At 37.0% G+C, this 6,380-nt stretch overlaps 1 long non-coding RNA gene across 1 annotated transcript; it reads left to right on the top strand.

Moving 5' to 3' along the window:
• The first annotated feature begins 957 nt into the window (after positions 1-957).
• On the top strand, positions 958-5,093 carry LOC115165344 (uncharacterized). Its single transcript, XR_003870133.1, has 2 exons — positions 958-3,753; positions 3,832-5,093. It is a non-coding gene; the product is annotated as an uncharacterized LOC115165344 (long non-coding RNA).
• The last annotated feature ends 1,287 nt before the right edge of the window (positions 5,094-6,380 follow it).

The following is a 6,380-nucleotide window of genomic DNA, read 5'->3' as shown; positions in this document are numbered from 1 at the left end:
CTCCCATACAGCTTCAATAGGGCTCCCATACAGCTTCCATAGGGCTCCCATACAGCTTCCATAAGGCTCCAGTCAAAAGTAGTGCACTGAATAGGGAATATAGCACGCAGTCCTGTTCAACAAATGTCTTTGTATACCTCTTTATTGATACCTGGACACGGAAACATGCATTTTGACACTTGCTCTTTTCATGACATAGACTGACCAGGTGAATCCAGGTGAAAGCTATGATCTCTTACTGATGTCACTTGTTAAATCCACTTCAATCAGTGCAGATGAAGGGGGAGGAGACAGGTTAAAGAAGGATTTTTAAGCCTTGAGTCATGGATTGTGTATGTGTGCCATTCAGAGGGTAAATGGGCATGACAAAATATTGAAGTGCCTTTGAACGGGGTATGGTAGTAGGTGCCAGGCGCACCGGTTTATGTCAAGAACTACAACGCTGCTGGGTTTTTCACGCTCAACACTGTCCCATGTGTGTCAAGCACAGGAGGTTAGTAGCACCTTAATTGGGGAGGACAGGCTTGTGGTAATGGCTGGAGTGGAATAGGTGGAATGGTATCAAATACATCAAACACATGGTTTGATGGCGTTCCATTTGCTCCGTTCCAGCCATTATTATGAGCCGTCCTCTCCTCAACAGCCTCCACTGGTATCAAGAACGGTCCACCACCCAAAGGACATCCAACCAACTTCACACACCTGTGGGAAGCATTGGAGTCAACATGGGCCCGCATCCCTGTGAAACGCTTTTGACACCTTGTAGAGTCCCATGCCCTGACGAATTGAGGCTGTTCTGAGGGTAAAAGGGGGTGCAACTGCGTATTAGGAAGGTGTTCCTAATGTTTGTCCACTCAGTGTATATACCGTATGGTATACAGTAACCAGTCAAAAGTTTGGACACACCTACTCATTCAAGGGTTTTTCTTTACTTTTACTATTTTCTACATGCATCAAAACTATGAAATAACACATACTGGATTGAAATGTTGTGGAAACAACGTTGATTCAACCAGTTTTTGCCCAGTGGGATTTCAGTATGTACGGTATACAACTGAGGGGAGATGACTTTGTACACAGACCCTAATTTAGGTTAGCCTGGTCCCAGATCGGTTTGTGCTGTCTTGCCTATTTGGCGTGACCACCACACCATAGAAGTTGGCAAGGACCAAGCTACATACATGTAGGTAAATTAAATTGGATGAAATACCTGGCTTTACTTCGTATGTACTCGGTGGACAGCAGGGTAAATTGGGTTGGTGCTGTTTTACTGTGTAAACTACTGACCAAGTGCCTTTACAGACACTTTATTTGCTTAGCCTGCATGCCAGTCTGTTTGTGCTGTATTGACCATAATTGAGCGACAAGGAGTTGGCAATAGAGAACAAACAGATTGGCACTCAGGCTATTATTGACTTATAGCCCAGATAATATATATTCTTTAGATGTTACTACCCCATATACTGTAGTAGAACTGGTAAAATGAGGAAATGAAATGCTGTTGTAGGCTACTTCAGTGTCACAACTCCAGGCATACAGAATGACAATGCAATGTATTATATATGGGAGTCTAGTCTATCGGTTGTTTTTTATGTTGTTGTTTTTTTAAATGTTTTGTCAGTCTACTGGTTCACTGTTTATCACCACTATTTGCCTTTATTATAAATAACGGTATGTTTACTAACCCTCCTGTATACTGTGAGCCAAAGACACATCCATAATCTACACCTAAAACTCTCTCAGAAACACTAGGTTCAAACGTAGTAATGCAGTACTAGCTAGCCCAATACTAGCTCAACATGTTTAATACTAGCTCAACATGTTTAATACTAGTAATACTAGGTCAGCATGTTAAATACTAGTAATACTAGCTCAACATGTTTAATACTAGCTCAACATGTTTAATACTAGTTCAACATGTTTAATACTAGTAATACTAGCTCAACATGTTTAATACTAGTAATACTAGCTCAACATGTTGAATACTAGTAATACTAGCTCAACATGTTTAATACTAGTAATACTATCTCAGCATGTTTAATACTAGCTCACCATGTTTAATACTAGTAATACTAGGTCAGCATGTTTAATACTAGTAATACTAGGTCAGCGTGTTTAATACTAGTAATACTAGCTCAACGTGTTTAATACTAGTAATACTAGCTCAGCATGTTTAATACCAGTAATACTAGCTCAACATGTTTAATACTAGTAATACTAGGTCAACATGTTTAATACCAGTAATACTAGCTCAGCATGTTTAATACCAGTAATACTAGCTCAACATGTTTAATACTAGTAATACTAGGTCAGCATGTTAAATACTAGTAATACTAGGTCAGCATGTTTAATACTAGTAATACTAGCTCAACGTGTTTAATACTAGTAATACTAGGTCAGCATGTTTAATACTAGTAATACTAGGTCAGCATGTTTAATACTAGTAATACTAGCTCAACATGTTTAATACCAGTAATACTAGCTCAACATGTTAAATACTAGTAATACTAGGTCAACATGTTTGATACTAGTAATACTAGCTCAGCATGTTAAATACTAGTAATACTAGCTCAACGTGTTTAATACTAGTAATACTAGCTCAACGTGTTTAATACTAGTAATACTAGCTCAACATGTTAAATACTAGTAATACTAGTTCAACATGTTAAATACTAGTAATACTAGCTCAGCATGTTTAATACTAGTAATACTAGCTGAGCATGTTTAATACCAGTAATACTAGCTCAGCATGTTTAATACCAGTAATACTAGTTCAACATGTTAAATACTAGTAATACTAGCTCAACGTGTTTAATACTAGTAATACTAGCTCAACATGTTTAATACTAGTAATACTAGTTGAACATGTTAAATACTAGTAATACTAGCTCAACGTGTTTAATACTAGTAATACTAGCTCAACGTATTTAATACCAGTAATACTAGCTCAGCATGTTTAATACTAGTAATACTAGTTGAACATGTTAAATACTAGTAATACTAGCTCAACATGTTGAATACTAGTAATACTAGCTCAACATCTTTAATACTAGCTCAGCATGTTTAATACCAGTAATACTAGCTCAACGTGTTTAATACTAGCTCAACATGTTGAATACTAGTAATACTAGCTCAACATGTTTAATACCAGTAATACTAGCTCAACATGTTCAATACTAGTAATACTAGCTCAACATGTTTAATACTAGCTCAGCATGTTTAATACCAGTAATACTAGCTCAACATGTTTAATACTAGCTCAGCATGTTTAATACTAGTAATACTAGGTCAGCATGTTTAATACTAGTAATACGAGCTCAACATGTTTAAAACTAGCTCAGCATGTTTAATACCAGTAATACTAGCTCAACATGTTTAATACTAGCTCAGCATGTTTAATACTAGTAGTACTAGGTCAGCATGTTTAATACCAGTAATACTAGCTCAGCATGTTTAAAACTAGTAATACTAGCTCAGCATGTTGAATACTAGTAATACTAGGTCAACATGTTTAATACTAGTAATACTAGCTCAACATGTTTAATACTAGTAATACTAGGTCAACATGTTTAATACTAGCTCAACATGTTTAATACCAGTAATACTAGCTCAGCATGTTTAATACTAGTAATACTAGCTCAGCATGTTTAATACTAGTAATACTAGCTCAACGTGTTTAATACTAGTAATACTAGCTCAGCATGTTTAATACTAGTAATACTAGCTCAACGTGTTTAATACTAGTAATACTAGGTCAGCATGTTTAATACTAGTAATACTAGCTCAGCATGTTTAATACTAGCTCAACGTGTTTAATACTAGTAATACTAGCTCAGCATGTTTAATACTAGCTCAACATGTTTAATACTAGCTCAACGTGTTGAATACTAGTAATACTAGCTCAACATGTTGAATACTAGTAATACTAGCTCAAAACAAGTAATACTAGCTCAACATGTTGAATACTAGTAATACTAGCTCAACATGTTGAATACTAGTAATACTAGCTCAAAACAAGTAATACTAGCTCAACATATGTAATATTAGTAATACTAGCTCAAAACAAGTAATTACTAGCTCAACATGTTTAATACTAGCTCAATATTAGATCAAATTGTTTGACAGCTACAATGGTTTCCCATTATTCACTAAATGTTCCTAAGTACTGTATACTGTATGTACATAGTTCAGTGTTTTTCAACCCCTGTACATGTGCCGGTCCGTGAGATACTGCTGACCAGTCCCCGGTCCTTGGTACAAAAAAAGTTTGAGGAACACTAACCAGTTTGGTTCAAAATTAAGTGATGAACATTTCATTTTTGTTTTCTACCGCCCTCTAGTGGCGCTAAAAAGCTTCAACTCAAAGAACGCTGCATCATTAACTAGTACCAAATCTCTCTTCCCCCTCAGCTCACTCTCACAAAGCTCATCAGCGTCCTGCCTGCCCAGCTCTTTGTATTGTTTTAACACATTCTCCCATTAACCGTGATGCACACGCAGTAGCTCTGCTCGCTCCTAAAATGGATGCCAAGAGAGCTCAGTGTTGTAAGTCCCAAATGGCACCCTGTTCTCTATATAATGCGCTTTTAACCAGAGCCCTATAGGTTCTGATAAAACATAGTGCTCCTATATATGGAATAGGGTGCCATTTGGGACTTAACTGTTTGTTCACTTCCAGTGTGATTTCCAAGAAGTGATTGTGGGCCCACTGAATGTTAATGTTAAATCGTGTGTAAAAAGGATATTTTGATGCTTTAAAAGTAGATGTGTTTATGGTATTATTATATTATTTACTGTCTGAACCCAGTGTGGTGTATTATAAAGAAACCATGGTTTAAGCAATATCCTGAAAAATAAATTTTGTCCAACAATTGTTTTCAAGAAAACAAGAACAAATGCAACCCTTAAAAAGTCAAGTTCTTAAATGTATATTGGTAACACCTAGAAATGTATTTGATGTTGATATTGTATTCAGATTGCAATAATTTCTTGTCAGACAAGATGATGACTTGACATTTTACATACTAGAAAACATGCTTAACCAATCATATTCATAATAGTTACTATTGCAATAAAGTGACAGGTGACATGGATGGTGAGGTTTGTTAGGGTCATTTCTGCTTCTATTCAGACACCTGGAGAAAATCATTCTCACACACAAACAAATTGCACCAAAATCACTTTTTATTAAGAGAATGACCAATACAAAACAATGTATATCAGACCAGATATGATGAGTCAAATTTAAACAATCATCTTATAAGCAAATTAAATCGCTTCAAAATACAAAAATATATATATATATTTGGAAAATGTTATGAGAAGTAAAGAGGTGAACAGAATGTGGATTGTTCATTTCAACAGCACTGAGTTTGTAATAGTATAGATGCCATTATGTAGAGAGTAACATATTACATGAATTGGGTAGTACTTACATTCTGAGGTGTCTGACAGTGTCTTGGAAGTTCCAGAGTCCAGTATATCCTCTAGAAGTGATGATACTCTATAAGGAACAGAGAAATCGACTAGAACAGAATAGATATTTTGTTATCCATTTTGTGAGAAACATAAATGAATCTTCTGACATTCAGATCCCTCCCATACAGACACGTAGCGAGGCACAAGGTCAGCGCCTTGCACAAGGGAACAACGGCAGGTGATGGTCTGGGGGTCTTCACCAGGAGCCATTTTGTTGACAGCAACCCTCCATCTGCCTTATTGATATGCCTGACACACGATGTATCTTTATCCGGAACTTACCATCTCAGCCTTGGGGCAATCCGTTGTCACATCTGTTTTGATCTAAAACTGGAAACACTGTCAGACGCTAGTGAGTGATAATACCATGGTGGTCATCTCCAAGTATAATATACTGCTCCAACTGGAGGACAGTTTGATGGAGCCTGCCTGGAGTGTCAAATGGGTGGGGTTTGAACTTTGGGGACTATTACATTCGTTCCATTGTGCAAGGCTAAATAAAGTGCACCTAATGTATTACATAATAGGATGTCCTTTCAGCCACAGAGTACTACAACACAGTTACTGTTAGCAGGTGGTACTACAACACAGTTACTGTTAGCAGGTGGTACTACAACACAGTTACTGTTAGCAGGTGGTACTACAACACAGTTACTGTTAGCAGGTGGTACTACAACACAGTTACTGTTAGCAGGTGCTACTACAACACAGTTACTGTTAGCAGGTGGTACTACAACACGGTTACTGTTAGCAGGTGCTACTACAACACAGTTACTGTTAGCAGGTGGTACTACAACACAGTTACTGTTAGCAGGTGGTACTACAACACAGTTACTGTTAGCAGGTGGTACTACAACACAGTTACTGTTAGCAGGTGGTACAACAACACAGTTACTGTTAGC

Source organism: Salmo trutta, chromosome 28 (genome assembly GCF_901001165.1).
Source record: "Salmo trutta chromosome 28, fSalTru1.1, whole genome shotgun sequence".
NCBI lineage: Eukaryota > Metazoa > Chordata > Actinopteri > Salmoniformes > Salmonidae > Salmo > Salmo trutta.
The sequence above is the reverse complement of the archived record's forward strand: the minus strand, read 5'-3'. Positions and strand labels throughout refer to the sequence as shown.